Raw genomic sequence first — 17,960 nt, 5'->3', positions numbered from 1 at the left:
GAACGCAATATACACATATGCAGCATATTTATTTTACTTGGTTTTAGAGTTGGAGTATTTACATATTGATCTGAAATATTTTGCTGCTGAGCAGCAGAGCTCCAAAGCGTCCCCCTGTAACCATGGTTATGCAGATGCGTTCCGACTGTCACGTCACCGAGGAGAACCTGTTTCAAATGTATACCTGGATCAACCTGGATTCAGTTTGAAAAGTTTTCTGCTGAGATCCGCAGCTCGACTTCCTGGCACCCCGGGATAAGATGAGTTGCTGTGTTTTTCACGGAGAAAAAATAATTAACATGGAATAACGTCAGTGTTAGATGAAAAAAAAAGATGCAAGCAGAAAAGGACAGCAGATTGAGAAGAGATTTCTTCAAACGGTAAGGAGCTTCTAACAAGTGATATCTGATAAGCTTAAAACTTAAATCTAATGTCCAGATTCATGCTAAACTTTTCTGATTACTCCGTGTATCTGCACCGTTAGACTTTTCATCGCCACTTTACGGTAACATACTGGTGTCACTGCTGCCAGCGTCATACCGTGACGCCGTGTTACGGTAGCTTACCTTTCTGCAGGATGATACCGTTTTTTGCTGGTGTGGTATAATACTCTTGGACAAATTATGGTAACGCACCGTAGCCTTTTTTACGGTATCTCACTGGCGACAGTTATGTCAGTGAGATACCGTTATGTCGTTATGTCGTAAATTACGTCAACAAAGTAACATCATACTGTGATTAAGAAATTGGTATACTACCGTTTATTCACGGTATGTCACTGTAAGCCCGCTGCAAGGTAATAAACTGCAATATATTAACCAGTAACTTACCGTTATCACGCATCATCAGTACCAAAAATATTCATCTCTGCTAGAGGACACCGTGTCCTAACAGGCGGTCATTTACTCTTTTAACAGGTCGTAATTTACCGTAATTTCAGTTAACAGTAACATACTGTAAGAGACTGGAGGGTTCCAAAAAAATTGGATGGATGGATGGACACACACACACACACACACACACACACACAAAATATAATTCATGTGCTTTACACCACTTTATTTCAATTCTGATTCTTCCCTGCTGAAATACACATTTCCAAAATCAATAACTGAAAAGAACTGAAAACATATTTTCATTGAGCAAGCACTTGTTTTTACTAAACCATGTAATACATTATTTTCTCAGATGGTTGTACAAACAATAACGATATTATGTCATGTCCATATCATGGCAGACAACACATGCTCAAGTGTTGGGTTTCCTTAGTTATATTTTGTAGGGTCTCAAATCTACAATGTGAAGTGCCTTGGCATTCATTTTGTTGGCACCATACAAACAAACTGAATTGTAATGGATATAATATCAAGCCCCACACGTCTGCCTTTATATACACTTTGTCCAAAATACTAGCTCACACCACCAAATCAATGCACAAAGCAGGGTCCACGACATGGATGAGCGTGTGTGGTGTGAAGGAACTTGACTGACCTGCACTGAACCCTGATCTTGCTTTGTGGACTGAGTTCATTGATTTGTAGGGTGAGCCAATACATGTGACAATTAAAGTGTAAGTAGTTGAAATAATTTTTAACAAACAGGTAAAAGCAGGAAAAAAAATCAACACTTGCACTCAAAAAACCTATTGGACAGAAACAGCGTCTTGCAAGATGGCGAGAGAGCTTGTCTTCATTGTTGCTCGTCTTGTGTAAATATCCAGAAAGCATGGGCCATGGATCATCTGTGGAGACATGGGTAACAACACATTGGTCACTTAAATTATACAAGAAATTTACTAAAAATGGCAAAAACAGTTACCTAATTTGAAGTTCTCCACTCAAATTCAGTAAGCCACTGGAGGAAAGTTGTGACATGAGGGTTAATGTGAACAACCTTTCGCTTCACAGTGGTCCCAGTCCTTCTTGTCCCAACCTTGGAGGTACATTTTGTTCCCTCTTCTGGGTTTATCCTTACAAAAAACCTTGCACACGCTGACTCCTGGTATTCCAGGTTCAATACATAGAATGAACCAAAGAAGACTGACATTGCATCAGCAAAGATGTTCTCTTTGTCCAGCTCAACAATTACACGCCCCTCTGCACTCACCATCCAGCAGGTGGCGGTCATTGAACTTTGTCCTTAAATGTATAGGGGCAACATGTTGTCATTATGCAACATAAAATAATTTCAATACTTCACTTCTTCACACTGTCTAGATAGTCATAAAGCAAATAGCTACGTACAGTTAATTATTAATGGCCTTATGTACATAAGTCCATTTTAACATATTATAATTGTACATAATTGGGAATTATTCTGCCCATTAAACACACCTAACAAAGAGTCAGCCCAGTTAAAGTACCGGAGGTGAATCAACTGTATGGTTATTTTGGAGTTTATAGTTTGTGCTGCTGTTAAACTTTACAGTATTGACTTCAGTATTCCTGCTGTTGGTGTAGCTAGACTACTATGTTGATCAGTAATATGTAATGTGAAATTTGATATTGTTACTTTGCTGGATTCACTGAGACACATGTCCAACAACCTTGGTTTATAAAGGAAATTACAGAAATTTGAGCTAACAAAACAGAGACTGGATACCTGTGTCCACGAAAAGCTCCTGTGCCAAACAGAAATTTTAATATGGTCTAATCAGCTCTATTTCATAAATGACTTCTTACCAAGCATAATCAGCCTTGGGGTGCTTGGCAGGCTTTTAACATGCAAGCTGAACAATATAAATTTGTGTGCACTGAAGCCACAAAATTTAGAAATACACAGTTGCAAAAAGTTCAGTGACCAATTACCTTTGCTAAAGGACATATGCAATGCAAAAAGTAAGAGTATTGTCAATAGGGACCAATTCCCAGTTTTTACATGATCAAAATTATTCACAAAAGGCTTCAATAAACAGAAAATGTGTGCCAACAAGAGAACAGTGCACAAAAATGAAAAGATATTTGAGCTCGACGCTTTAATGGGTTTAACATGACTTAGTCAGCACTCCGCACCGTACAGGTAGTACAAGCACACCTGAAAACACTGACCAGCTAACAGCTTTAAGCATTTGGGCGCAACCTCGGTAGTTCACCGATTCACCTGTTGCAAACGTCCAAGTTTCTATCAAGTCTCATAAATCCATCGGCAACTATTACCTAACCAGTCTTTTGAGTCTCCACATTCATAGATATTGACATTTTGTCTTTGAATGAAAATATCCTGGTAGGGTAGCTTAAAAGTCAAAACAAACAGTACTAAGAACGCATTTCGGACTTCTCTCGAATAAGTGAAAAAAACACTTACCTTCAGACTGATTAGCTGGTTCCGATCCAACTTTAATGTGTCCCATGTCAGTCCATTTTAGGGAAATAGTGTTAAGTGGTTTCATTTAATTTTGGGATACTCCCGCATGGACGAGCCGCAATTTGGAGTCTAGCAGAGTTATCACGAATAGCATATGATCTTCAGATATAATCCAATCAACCTTGCATTTAATCCCATTGAACATCCAGTTACCTCTGACTACTTCTAAGTTGCACATGTTAACGGTCTCATCATCACTCTGTGCTGCAGCGAACTGAATCTGTGGCACAGAATAGTTGATGGCCATGTTGTTCTCCTGCTTTGCAGCTTTGTTTGAGTCTGAATTGCAGCTTAAACGTGCAAAACTAAGAGAAGCAGATCAATATTTTCTTCTTATTGTTATTTAATGGTGGTTGGCAACCAGCGAAAGGAGCATTAACCACCTCGAGCAATATTTTCTATTTTCTATCCCCATTTTTGTTTTGAAAGTGAATACCCGACGTGTGCGTCATACGTCACGTTGTACGTCAGGTGAAGGTGTGGTGTCGGCTATCGCACCTGTCGCATTACAAAGCTTTAAAACATAACAATCGCTTTAAAAACACAACCCAACGCGCTAAACTGTGATAATGTGTTACATTATCACGTATATCCAGGACATCTCTTCTGAACCAAGACGAAGTGGTGCTACAAAGGAATTATTTCTTTAGGAGAGCATTTAATAGCAGTCTGGCCTGCAGCAAAATGCACCGCTAAAAATACAGTTTCTGCTTGTCCCAGAATTTATTAATTTTGAGAGTGAAGTTGTAGGACTGATGCTGGTTAGTGGTGTAGGTTTCATGGATGTGACACCTTGTGTAAAATGACGACCAGAGCATATTATTAGGTCAGTTCACTGTAGTTAGGCAGAGGTGTCTTAAAAATTACCATCTTATACAAAACAAATGAAGGTTCAGTATAAGAAAGAATAAGAAGAGAAAAAAGCAACATCCTGCTAAATGAAGTCATTTTTAAACATTACTCTAAATGTAGCCATTAGTTTTTGTTGCTGCGCTCTCTGCCCTCCCTAATTGACATATTTTGTTGTTTTGTGTGTGTGTTTGTCTGTGTGAAGTTTTGATGTGTATGTGAAAAACACAATTTTGAAAACACTGGAAAAAGACCTCAAGACATGTTTTCCTTTACTTTCTATGAAACAACAATTCCCACCAAGGCTTTTCAGGGTGAAATTTAGTGCATAGAAAAACCTGTGCCAGGTTGTCTCCATCTAGTGGTGAACATGGCCTCACCACTACATCAGGTGAGCTTTTCACTGTGCACAGTGACACAAAAGTCATTTAACAATTTAAAAAAAAGCAATGTTACAGATTCAGTAAGAACTGAAGTTTATCATAATCCTTCAAGTTTCACTCAGTAACAGCAGCTTTTTAATATTATTGGCTATATTTTAGAGTCACATTTATATGAAATGTCAAACAATCACAGAGTGACACTGAACTAAACAATCAATGCCATGTGAGTTGTTCTTGTTTGTTCTTTATCTCGGATTTATTGTAAGCAGCGGGAGTAGAAGCTAAAGAAAAATAGTAAAGATATGAATGAATCTCTGCTCTTACAGCTTTTATTGTGCCATAATGTCTGCTTTGAAACCGTCCTCTTGCTCGTCTCTTGGATGCTCACCTCTTCTTCACCTGTTCCTTTCACCAAACTGCTGCACTCTCGTTCTCTGCTCTCGCCTCCTCTTCTGGTTATAATTAGAATGCAGTCAGCATGTGCCAAACAAACTCCCCCCAAATCGATCATGTTTGATATGATGATGACGTTTTTAACATCTTATTTATGCACTTGTTGGGTGGGAAAGAGTAAACAAAGATGGGGCATAGAAGCAGAACTGATACGTGTGGAGGGACAGTAACTGTGTGTGTGTGTATGTGTAAGCATTTAAACACTGCAGAGAGTCAAATTAACAGTAACACTATTTTGTCTAAGTCCGCCATTGTAGAAATTCATTTCACCGAAACAATAACATGGCGCACAATGTGACAATAAACGTATAAAACACAAATTCTTACCTAGCAGGAGAATAAATAATCAGTATTTTAAGGCTACTGCATGTATAGATGTCACTGCTGGCTCACATAAGCTAGCTCTGAGACCCGCCAGAGTTTACGCCACAGTTGACTGTCGCGAAAGAGTCGTAAATCACCGGCATTGTAAAACTTAAAATGATTCCAGGGCATGTTATAAAACACCCAATAGATGTGCTGGATATTAAACGGTATCAAACGACTAAATGAACACAGGGTTGGTTACAATTACATGCTCACGTCGTCACATTGAGAGTTTATTCATTAATCATCAGAGTTCAACAATGTTACATCCAGTTGAAAACAGCTTCACTAACGCCAGCAAAACAGGCTAACAGTATATAAGAGCACAAAAACAGCCGTGCTTATCAACAGCTCGACATATCCTCAACAACTCACCTCAGTATGTGTAACCCGTTCATGTGTTACGCCTGTTGTTCTTGCGTTGTGTTCTGGCGTGAAAGTAAGAGGCAGGAGACAGTACTGGGTCTTTGGCTCTTTACTGCACATCTGCAACACAGAAACATGTGTCTGATCTGTGTGTGTCACGCGACTGCCAGTACACCTCTCCTCCGGCCATGTTGAAAGCAGCTGTGTCTGCAGCTTCATTAACACTACAATAATATAATGAATCAAATACAACAAATTGTTTTAAAACATTAACTTAAGCTCTCAAAAACAAAAAGCACAAAATAAATAATATGTCACTGAAAAAACATCAAAAACAACTTATAAGAACAATAAACAAAATAATTCAAAAACAAATAAACAGTCAGATAAATACAATTCAATAACCAGGACCCAATATTCTGGTACTTATAGTTCAAACATTATACTTCAGTACAATTATATTAATAACCGCCATCTAACAGGCAGTACAACACTGTACTTATAAAAACAATGAATGAAAGACTGCATCTGCAAAACATAAGAACATCTCCATACCTGCAACACAGAAACATGTGTCTGATCTGTGTGTGTCACGCGACTGCCAGTACACCTCTCCTGACGAAGGAAAAAAAGAGTGCATGCTGTTAAAAAAAGACTGCCGCGAGTAGCCGCTAGCAATCAGGCTAACTTAGCATGCTAGCATTTTAGCTGCGTTCTCGGCTAAAACTCATAAGCGTATATTAGTGAACTCCGCCCTCCACAAAACTTATCCCGAATGAGTCTCTTAATGACAAACAAAAACGCGGCGGTTTGGCTGTATTCACATTGCAGCTTGGGATCTGAACAAACTTTAATTAGCTGCGAGCAAAGTGGCAGTGACTTACCTCCGGCCATGCTGAAAGGAGCTGTGACCGGGGCACACATGCACGCGCCTACGTCACCACGCAGCGCGCGCACACACACACACACACATGAACGCAATATACACATATGCAGCATATTTATTTTACTTGGTTTTAGAGTTGGAGTATTTACATATTGATCTGAAATATTTTGCTGCTGAGCAGCAGAGCTCCAAAGCGTCCCCCTGTAACCATGGTTATGCAGATGCGTTCCGACTGTCACGTCACCGAGGAGAACCTGTTTCAAATGTATACCTGGATCAACCTGGATTCAGTTTGAAAAGTTTTCTGCTGAGATCCGCAGCTCGACTTCCTGGCACCCCGGGATAAGATGAGTTGCTGTGTTTTTCACGGAGAAAAAATAATTAACATGGAATAACGTCAGTGTTAGATGAAAAAAAAAGATGCAAGCAGAAAAGGACAGCAGATTGAGAAGAGATTTCTTCAAACGGTAAGGAGCTTCTAACAAGTGATATCTGATAAGCTTAAAACTTAAATCTAATGTCCAGATTCATGCTAAACTTTTCTGATTACTCCGTGTATCTGCACCGTTAGACTTTTCATCGCCACTTTACGGTAACATACTGGTGTCACTGCTGCCAGCGTCATACCGTGACGCCGTGTTACGGTAGCTTACCTTTCTGCAGGATGATACCGTTTTTTGCTGGTGTGGTATAATACTCTTGGACAAATTATGGTAACGCACCGTAGCCTTTTTTACGGTATCTCACTGGCGACAGTTATGTCAGTGAGATACCGTTATGTCGTTATGTCGTAAATTACGTCAACAAAGTAACATCATACTGTGATTAAGAAATTGGTATACTACCGTTTATTCACGGTATGTCACTGTAAGCCCGCTGCAAGGTAATAAACTGCAATATATTAACCAGTAACTTACCGTTATCACGCATCATCAGTACCAAAAATATTCATCTCTGCTAGAGGACACCGTGTCCTAACAGGCGGTCATTTACTCTTTTAACAGGTCGTAATTTACCGTAATTTCAGTTAACAGTAACATACTGTAAGAGACTGGAGGGTTCCAAAAAAATTGGATGGATGGATGGACACACACACACACACACACACACACACACACACACACACACACAAAATATAATTCATGTGCTTTACACCACTTTATTTCAATTCTGATTCTTCCCTGCTGAAATACACATTTCCAAAATCAATAACTGAAAAGAACTGAAAACATATTTTCATTGAGCAAGCACTTGTTTTTACTAAACCATGTAATACATTATTTTCTCAGATGGTTGTACAAACAATAACGATATTATGTCATGTCCATATCATGGCAGACAACACATGCTCAAGTGTTGGGTTTCCTTAGTTATATTTTGTAGGGTCTCAAATCTACAATGTGAAGTGCCTTGGCATTCATTTTGTTGGCACCATACAAACAAACTGAATTGTAATGGATATAATATCAAGCCCCACACGTCTGCCTTTATATACACTTTGTCCAAAATACTAGCTCACACCACCAAATCAATGCACAAAGCAGGGTCCACGACATGGATGAGCGTGTGTGGTGTGAAGGAACTTGACTGACCTGCACTGAACCCTGATCTTGCTTTGTGGACTGAGTTCATTGATTTGTAGGGTGAGCCAATACATGTGACAATTAAAGTGTAAGTAGTTGAAATAATTTTTAACAAACAGGTAAAAGCAGGAAAAAAAATCAACACTTGCACTCAAAAAACCTATTGGACAGAAACAGCGTCTTGCAAGATGGCGAGAGAGCTTGTCTTCATTGTTGCTCGTCTTGTGTAAATATCCAGAAAGCATGGGCCATGGATCATCTGTGGAGACATGGGTAACAACACATTGGTCACTTAAATTATACAAGAAATTTACTAAAAATGGCAAAAACAGTTACCTAATTTGAAGTTCTCCACTCAAATTCAGTAAGCCACTGGAGGAAAGTTGTGACATGAGGGTTAATGTGAACAACCTTTCGCTTCACAGTGGTCCCAGTCCTTCTTGTCCCAACCTTGGAGGTACATTTTGTTCCCTCTTCTGGGTTTATCCTTACAAAAAACCTTGCACACGCTGACTCCTGGTATTCCAGGTTCAATACATAGAATGAACCAAAGAAGACTGACATTGCATCAGCAAAGATGTTCTCTTTGTCCAGCTCAACAATTACACGCCCCTCTGCACTCACCATCCAGCAGGTGGCGGTCATTGAACTTTGTCCTTAAATGTATAGGGGCAACATGTTGTCATTATGCAACATAAAATAATTTCAATACTTCACTTCTTCACACTGTCTAGATAGTCATAAAGCAAATAGCTACGTACAGTTAATTATTAATGGCCTTATGTACATAAGTCCATTTTAACATATTATAATTGTACATAATTGGGAATTATTCTGCCCATTAAACACACCTAACAAAGAGTCAGCCCAGTTAAAGTACCGGAGGTGAATCAACTGTATGGTTATTTTGGAGTTTATAGTTTGTGCTGCTGTTAAACTTTACAGTATTGACTTCAGTATTCCTGCTGTTGGTGTAGCTAGACTACTATGTTGATCAGTAATATGTAATGTGAAATTTGATATTGTTACTTTGCTGGATTCACTGAGACACATGTCCAACAACCTTGGTTTATAAAGGAAATTACAGAAATTTGAGCTAACAAAACAGAGACTGGATACCTGTGTCCACGAAAAGCTCCTGTGCCAAACAGAAATTTTAATATGGTCTAATCAGCTCTATTTCATAAATGACTTCTTACCAAGCATAATCAGCCTTGGGGTGCTTGGCAGGCTTTTAACATGCAAGCTGAACAATATAAATTTGTGTGCACTGAAGCCACAAAATTTAGAAATACACAGTTGCAAAAAGTTCAGTGACCAATTACCTTTGCTAAAGGACATATGCAATGCAAAAAGTAAGAGTATTGTCAATAGGGACCAATTCCCAGTTTTTACATGATCAAAATTATTCACAAAAGGCTTCAATAAACAGAAAATGTGTGCCAACAAGAGAACAGTGCACAAAAATGAAAAGATATTTGAGCTCGACGCTTTAATGGGTTTAACATGACTTAGTCAGCACTCCGCACCGTACAGGTAGTACAAGCACACCTGAAAACACTGACCAGCTAACAGCTTTAAGCATTTGGGCGCAACCTCGGTAGTTCACCGATTCACCTGTTGCAAACGTCCAAGTTTCTATCAAGTCTCATAAATCCATCGGCAACTATTACCTAACCAGTCTTTTGAGTCTCCACATTCATAGATATTGACATTTTGTCTTTGAATGAAAATATCCTGGTAGGGTAGCTTAAAAGTCAAAACAAACAGTACTAAGAACGCATTTCGGACTTCTCTCGAATAAGTGAAAAAAACACTTACCTTCAGACTGATTAGCTGGTTCCGATCCAACTTTAATGTGTCCCATGTCAGTCCATTTTAGGGAAATAGTGTTAAGTGGTTTCATTTAATTTTGGGATACTCCCGCATGGACGAGCCGCAATTTGGAGTCTAGCAGAGTTATCACGAATAGCATATGATCTTCAGATATAATCCAATCAACCTTGCATTTAATCCCATTGAACATCCAGTTACCTCTGACTACTTCTAAGTTGCACATGTTAACGGTCTCATCATCACTCTGTGCTGCAGCGAACTGAATCTGTGGCACAGAATAGTTGATGGCCATGTTGTTCTCCTGCTTTGCAGCTTTGTTTGAGTCTGAATTGCAGCTTAAACGTGCAAAACTAAGAGAAGCAGATCAATATTTTCTTCTTATTGTTATTTAATGGTGGTTGGCAACCAGCGAAAGGAGCATTAACCACCTCGAGCAATATTTTCTATTTTCTATCCCCATTTTTGTTTTGAAAGTGAATACCCGACGTGTGCGTCATACGTCACGTTGTACGTCAGGTGAAGGTGTGGTGTCGGCTATCGCACCTGTCGCATTACAAAGCTTTAAAACATAACAATCGCTTTAAAAACACAACCCAACGCGCTAAACTGTGATAATGTGTTACATTATCACGTATATCCAGGACATCTCTTCTGAACCAAGACGAAGTGGTGCTACAAAGGAATTATTTCTTTAGGAGAGCATTTAATAGCAGTCTGGCCTGCAGCAAAATGCACCGCTAAAAATACAGTTTCTGCTTGTCCCAGAATTTATTAATTTTGAGAGTGAAGTTGTAGGACTGATGCTGGTTAGTGGTGTAGGTTTCATGGATGTGACACCTTGTGTAAAATGACGACCAGAGCATATTATTAGGTCAGTTCACTGTAGTTAGGCAGAGGTGTCTTAAAAATTACCATCTTATACAAAACAAATGAAGGTTCAGTATAAGAAAGAATAAGAAGAGAAAAAAGCAACATCCTGCTAAATGAAGTCATTTTTAAACATTACTCTAAATGTAGCCATTAGTTTTTGTTGCTGCGCTCTCTGCCCTCCCTAATTGACATATTTTGTTGTTTTGTGTGTGTGTTTGTCTGTGTGAAGTTTTGATGTGTATGTGAAAAACACAATTTTGAAAACACTGGAAAAAGACCTCAAGACATGTTTTCCTTTACTTTCTATGAAACAACAATTCCCACCAAGGCTTTTCAGGGTGAAATTTAGTGCATAGAAAAACCTGTGCCAGGTTGTCTCCATCTAGTGGTGAACATGGCCTCACCACTACATCAGGTGAGCTTTTCACTGTGCACAGTGACACAAAAGTCATTTAACAATTTAAAAAAAAGCAATGTTACAGATTCAGTAAGAACTGAAGTTTATCATAATCCTTCAAGTTTCACTCAGTAACAGCAGCTTTTTAATATTATTGGCTATATTTTAGAGTCACATTTATATGAAATGTCAAACAATCACAGAGTGACACTGAACTAAACAATCAATGCCATGTGAGTTGTTCTTGTTTGTTCTTTATCTCGGATTTATTGTAAGCAGCGGGAGTAGAAGCTAAAGAAAAATAGTAAAGATATGAATGAATCTCTGCTCTTACAGCTTTTATTGTGCCATAATGTCTGCTTTGAAACCGTCCTCTTGCTCGTCTCTTGGATGCTCACCTCTTCTTCACCTGTTCCTTTCACCAAACTGCTGCACTCTCGTTCTCTGCTCTCGCCTCCTCTTCTGGTTATAATTAGAATGCAGTCAGCATGTGCCAAACAAACTCCCCCCAAATCGATCATGTTTGATATGATGATGACGTTTTTAACATCTTATTTATGCACTTGTTGGGTGGGAAAGAGTAAACAAAGATGGGGCATAGAAGCAGAACTGATACGTGTGGAGGGACAGTAACTGTGTGTGTGTGTATGTGTAAGCATTTAAACACTGCAGAGAGTCAAATTAACAGTAACACTATTTTGTCTAAGTCCGCCATTGTAGAAATTCATTTCACCGAAACAATAACATGGCGCACAATGTGACAATAAACGTATAAAACACAAATTCTTACCTAGCAGGAGAATAAATAATCAGTATTTTAAGGCTACTGCATGTATAGATGTCACTGCTGGCTCACATAAGCTAGCTCTGAGACCCGCCAGAGTTTACGCCACAGTTGACTGTCGCGAAAGAGTCGTAAATCACCGGCATTGTAAAACTTAAAATGATTCCAGGGCATGTTATAAAACACCCAATAGATGTGCTGGATATTAAACGGTATCAAACGACTAAATGAACACAGGGTTGGTTACAATTACATGCTCACGTCGTCACATTGAGAGTTTATTCATTAATCATCAGAGTTCAACAATGTTACATCCAGTTGAAAACAGCTTCACTAACGCCAGCAAAACAGGCTAACAGTATATAAGAGCACAAAAACAGCCGTGCTTATCAACAGCTCGACATATCCTCAACAACTCACCTCAGTATGTGTAACCCGTTCATGTGTTACGCCTGTTGTTCTTGCGTTGTGTTCTGGCGTGAAAGTAAGAGGCAGGAGACAGTACTGGGTCTTTGGCTCTTTACTGCACATCTGCAACACAGAAACATGTGTCTGATCTGTGTGTGTCACGCGACTGCCAGTACACCTCTCCTCCGGCCATGTTGAAAGCAGCTGTGTCTGCAGCTTCATTAACACTACAATAATATAATGAATCAAATACAACAAATTGTTTTAAAACATTAACTTAAGCTCTCAAAAACAAAAAGCACAAAATAAATAATATGTCACTGAAAAAACATCAAAAACAACTTATAAGAACAATAAACAAAATAATTCAAAAACAAATAAACAGTCAGATAAATACAATTCAATAACCAGGACCCAATATTCTGGTACTTATAGTTCAAACATTATACTTCAGTACAATTATATTAATAACCGCCATCTAACAGGCAGTACAACACTGTACTTATAAAAACAATGAATGAAAGACTGCATCTCCAAAACATAAGAACATCTCCATACCTGCAACACAGAAATATGTGTCTGATCTGTGTGTGTCACGCGACTGCCAGTACACCTCTCCTGACGAAGGAAAAAAAGAGTGCATGCTGTTAAAAAAAGACTGCCGCGAGTAGCCGCTAGCAATCAGGCTAACTTAGCATGCTAGCATTTTAGCTGCGTTCTCGGCTAAAACTCATAAGCGTATATTAGTGAACTCCGCCCTCCACAAAACTTATCCCGAATGAGTCTCTTAATGACAAACAAAAACGCGGCGGTTTGGCTGTATTCACATTGCAGCTTGGGATCTGAACAAACTTTAATTAGCTGCGAGCAAAGTGGCAGTGACTTACCTCCGGCCATGCTGAAAGGAGCTGTGACCGGGGCACACATGCACGCGCCTACGTCACCACGCAGCGCGCGCACACACACACACACACATGAACGCAATATACACATATGCAGCATATTTATTTTACTTGGTTTTAGAGTTGGAGTATTTACATATTGATCTGAAATATTTTGCTGCTGAGCAGCAGAGCTCCAAAGCGTCCCCCTGTAACCATGGTTATGCAGATGCGTTCCGACTGTCACGTCACCGAGGAGAACCTGTTTCAAATGTATACCTGGATCAACCTGGATTCAGTTTGAAAAGTTTTCTGCTGAGATCCGCAGCTCGACTTCCTGGCACCCCGGGATAAGATGAGTTGCTGTGTTTTTCACGGAGAAAAAATAATTAACATGGAATAACGTCAGTGTTAGATGAAAAAAAAAGATGCAAGCAGAAAAGGACAGCAGATTGAGAAGAGATTTCTTCAAACGGTAAGGAGCTTCTAACAAGTGATATCTGATAAGCTTAAAACTTAAATCTAATGTCCAGATTCATGCTAAACTTTTCTGATTACTCCGTGTATCTGCACCGTTAGACTTTTCATCGCCACTTTACGGTAACATACTGGTGTCACTGCTGCCAGCGTCATACCGTGACGCCGTGTTACGGTAGCTTACCTTTCTGCAGGATGATACCGTTTTTTGCTGGTGTGGTATAATACTCTTGGACAAATTATGGTAACGCACCGTAGCCTTTTTTACGGTATCTCACTGGCGACAGTTATGTCAGTGAGATACCGTTATGTCGTTATGTCGTAAATTACGTCAACAAAGTAACATCATACTGTGATTAAGAAATTGGTATACTACCGTTTATTCACGGTATGTCACTGTAAGCCCGCTGCAAGGTAATAAACTGCAATATATTAACCAGTAACTTACCGTTATCACGCATCATCAGTACCAAAAATATTCATCTCTGCTAGAGGACACCGTGTCCTAACAGGCGGTCATTTACTCTTTTAACAGGTCGTAATTTACCGTAATTTCAGTTAACAGTAACATACTGTAAGAGACTGGAGGGTTCCAAAAAAATTGGATGGATGGATGGACACACACACACACACACACACACACACACACACACACACACACACAAAATATAATTCATGTGCTTTACACCACTTTATTTCAATTCTGATTCTTCCCTGCTGAAATACACATTTCCAAAATCAATAACTGAAAAGAACTGAAAACATATTTTCATTGAGCAAGCACTTGTTTTTACTAAACCATGTAATACATTATTTTCTCAGATGGTTGTACAAACAATAACGATATTATGTCATGTCCATATCATGGCAGACAACACATGCTCAAGTGTTGGGTTTCCTTAGTTATATTTTGTAGGGTCTCAAATCTACAATGTGAAGTGCCTTGGCATTCATTTTGTTGGCACCATACAAACAAACTGAATTGTAATGGATATAATATCAAGCCCCACACGTCTGCCTTTATATACACTTTGTCCAAAATACTAGCTCACACCACCAAATCAATGCACAAAGCAGGGTCCACGACATGGATGAGCGTGTGTGGTGTGAAGGAACTTGACTGACCTGCACTGAACCCTGATCTTGCTTTGTGGACTGAGTTCATTGATTTGTAGGGTGAGCCAATACATGTGACAATTAAAGTGTAAGTAGTTGAAATAATTTTTAACAAACAGGTAAAAGCAGGAAAAAAAATCAACACTTGCACTCAAAAAACCTATTGGACAGAAACAGCGTCTTGCAAGATGGCGAGAGAGCTTGTCTTCATTGTTGCTCGTCTTGTGTAAATATCCAGAAAGCATGGGCCATGGATCATCTGTGGAGACATGGGTAACAACACATTGGTCACTTAAATTATACAAGAAATTTACTAAAAATGGCAAAAACAGTTACCTAATTTGAAGTTCTCCACTCAAATTCAGTAAGCCACTGGAGGAAAGTTGTGACATGAGGGTTAATGTGAACAACCTTTCGCTTCACAGTGGTCCCAGTCCTTCTTGTCCCAACCTTGGAGGTACATTTTGTTCCCTCTTCTGGGTTTATCCTTACAAAAAACCTTGCACACGCTGACTCCTGGTATTCCAGGTTCAATACATAGAATGAACCAAAGAAGACTGACATTGCATCAGCAAAGATGTTCTCTTTGTCCAGCTCAACAATTACACGCCCCTCTGCACTCACCATCCAGCAGGTGGCGGTCATTGAACTTTGTCCTTAAATGTATAGGGGCAACATGTTGTCATTATGCAACATAAAATAATTTCAATACTTCACTTCTTCACACTGTCTAGATAGTCATAAAGCAAATAGCTACGTACAGTTAATTATTAATGGCCTTATGTACATAAGTCCATTTTAACATATTATAATTGTACATAATTGGGAATTATTCTGCCCATTAAACACACCTAACAAAGAGTCAGCCCAGTTAAAGTACCGGAGGTGAATCAACTGTATGGTTATTTTGGAGTTTATAGTTTGTGCTGCTGTTAAACTTTACAGTATTGACTTCAGTATTCCTGCTGTTGGTGTAGCTAGACTACTATGTTGATCAGTAATATGTAATGTGAAATTTGATATTGTTACTTTGCTGGATTCACTGAGACACATGTCCAACAACCTTGGTTTATAAAGGAAATTACAGAAATTTGAGCTAACAAAACAGAGACTGGATACCTGTGTCCACGAAAAGCTCCTGTGCCAAACAGAAATTTTAATATGGTCTAATCAGCTCTATTTCATAAATGACTTCTTACCAAGCATAATCAGCCTTGGGGTGCTTGGCAGGCTTTTAACATGCAAGCTGAACAATATAAATTTGTGTGCACTGAAGCCACAAAATTTAGAAATACACAGTTGCAAAAAGTTCAGTGACCAATTACCTTTGCTAAAGGACATATGCAATGCAAAAAGTAAGAGTATTGTCAATAGGGACCAATTCCCAGTTTTTACATGATCAAAATTATTCACAAAAGGCTTCAATAAACAGAAAATGTGTGCCAACAAGAGAACAGTGCACAAAAATGAAAAGATATTTGAGCTCGACGCTTTAATGGGTTTAACATGACTTAGTCAGCACTCCGCACCGTACAGGTAGTACAAGCACACCTGAAAACACTGACCAGCTAACAGCTTTAAGCATTTGGGCGCAACCTCGGTAGTTCACCGATTCACCTGTTGCAAACGTCCAAGTTTCTATCAAGTCTCATAAATCCATCGGCAACTATTACCTAACCAGTCTTTTGAGTCTCCACATTCATAGATATTGACATTTTGTCTTTGAATGAAAATATCCTGGTAGGGTAGCTTAAAAGTCAAAACAAACAGTACTAAGAACGCATTTCGGACTTCTCTCGAATAAGTGAAAAAAACACTTACCTTCAGACTGATTAGCTGGTTCCGATCCAACTTTAATGTGTCCCATGTCAGTCCATTTTAGGGAAATAGTGTTAAGTGGTTTCATTTAATTTTGGGATACTCCCGCATGGACGAGCCGCAATTTGGAGTCTAGCAGAGTTATCACGAATAGCATATGATCTTCAGATATAATCCAATCAACCTTGCATTTAATCCCATTGAACATCCAGTTACCTCTGACTACTTCTAAGTTGCACATGTTAACGGTCTCATCATCACTCTGTGCTGCAGCGAACTGAATCTGTGGCACAGAATAGTTGATGGCCATGTTGTTCTCCTGCTTTGCAGCTTTGTTTGAGTCTGAATTGCAGCTTAAACGTGCAAAACTAAGAGAAGCAGATCAATATTTTCTTCTTATTGTTATTTAATGGTGGTTGGCAACCAGCGAAAGGAGCATTAACCACCTCGAGCAATATTTTCTATTTTCTATCCCCATTTTTGTTTTGAAAGTGAATACCCGACGTGTGCGTCATACGTCACGTTGTACGTCAGGTGAAGGTGTGGTGTCGGCTATCGCACCTGTCGCATTACAAAGCTTTAAAACATAACAATCGCTTTAAAAACACAACCCAACGCGCTAAACTGTGATAATGTGTTACATTATCACGTATATCCAGGACATCTCTTCTGAACCAAGACGAAGTGGTGCTACAAAGGAATTATTTCTTTAGGAGAGCATTTAATAGCAGTCTGGCCTGCAGCAAAATGCACCGCTAAAAATACAGTTTCTGCTTGTCCCAGAATTTATTAATTTTGAGAGTGAAGTTGTAGGACTGATGCTGGTTAGTGGTGTAGGTTTCATGGATGTGACACCTTGTGTAAAATGACGACCAGAGCATATTATTAGGTCAGTTCACTGTAGTTAGGCAGAGGTGTCTTAAAAATTACCATCTCATACAAAACAAATGAAGGTTCAGTATAAGAAAGAATAAGAAGAGAAAAAAGCAACATCCTGCTAAATGAAGTCATTTTTAAACATTACTCTAAATGTAGCCATTAGTTTTTGTTGCTGCGCTCTCTGCCCTCCCTAATTGACATATTTTGTTGTTTTGTGTGTGTGTTTGTCTGTGTGAAGTTTTGAT

The 17,960-nt window shown here is 39.1% G+C and overlaps 3 long non-coding RNA genes across 3 annotated transcripts; all 3 read right to left on the bottom strand.

Moving 5' to 3' along the window:
- Positions 1-1,033: 1,033 nt before the first annotated feature.
- On the bottom strand, positions 1,034-6,300 carry LOC146688416 (uncharacterized). Its single transcript, XR_014916446.1, has 2 exons — positions 1,819-6,300; positions 1,034-1,741 (listed from the first exon to the last, which is right to left on the bottom strand). It is a non-coding gene; the product is annotated as an uncharacterized LOC146688416 (long non-coding RNA).
- A 1,500-nt stretch (positions 6,301-7,800) lies between these two features.
- Positions 7,801-13,172, bottom strand: LOC146688415 (uncharacterized). The gene is made up of 2 exons (XR_014916433.1): positions 8,586-13,172; positions 7,801-8,508 (listed from the first exon to the last, which is right to left on the bottom strand). It is a non-coding gene; the product is annotated as an uncharacterized LOC146688415 (long non-coding RNA).
- Positions 13,173-14,569: 1,397 nt separating this feature from the next.
- LOC146688414 (uncharacterized) lies at positions 14,570-17,757 on the bottom strand. Its single transcript, XR_014916370.1, has 2 exons — positions 15,355-17,757; positions 14,570-15,277 (listed from the first exon to the last, which is right to left on the bottom strand). It is a non-coding gene; the product is annotated as an uncharacterized LOC146688414 (long non-coding RNA).
- Between the last annotated feature and the right edge of the window lie 203 nt (positions 17,758-17,960).

This window comes from Copadichromis virginalis, linkage group LG18 (genome assembly GCF_057382275.1).
Source record: "Copadichromis virginalis isolate Kocher_CV1m ecotype Utaka linkage group LG18, C_Virginalis_male_GT1.1, whole genome shotgun sequence".
Lineage (NCBI taxonomy): Eukaryota > Metazoa > Chordata > Actinopteri > Cichliformes > Cichlidae > Copadichromis > Copadichromis virginalis.
Note: the sequence above shows the minus strand (reverse complement) of the source record. Positions and strands in the feature narration are given on the sequence as shown.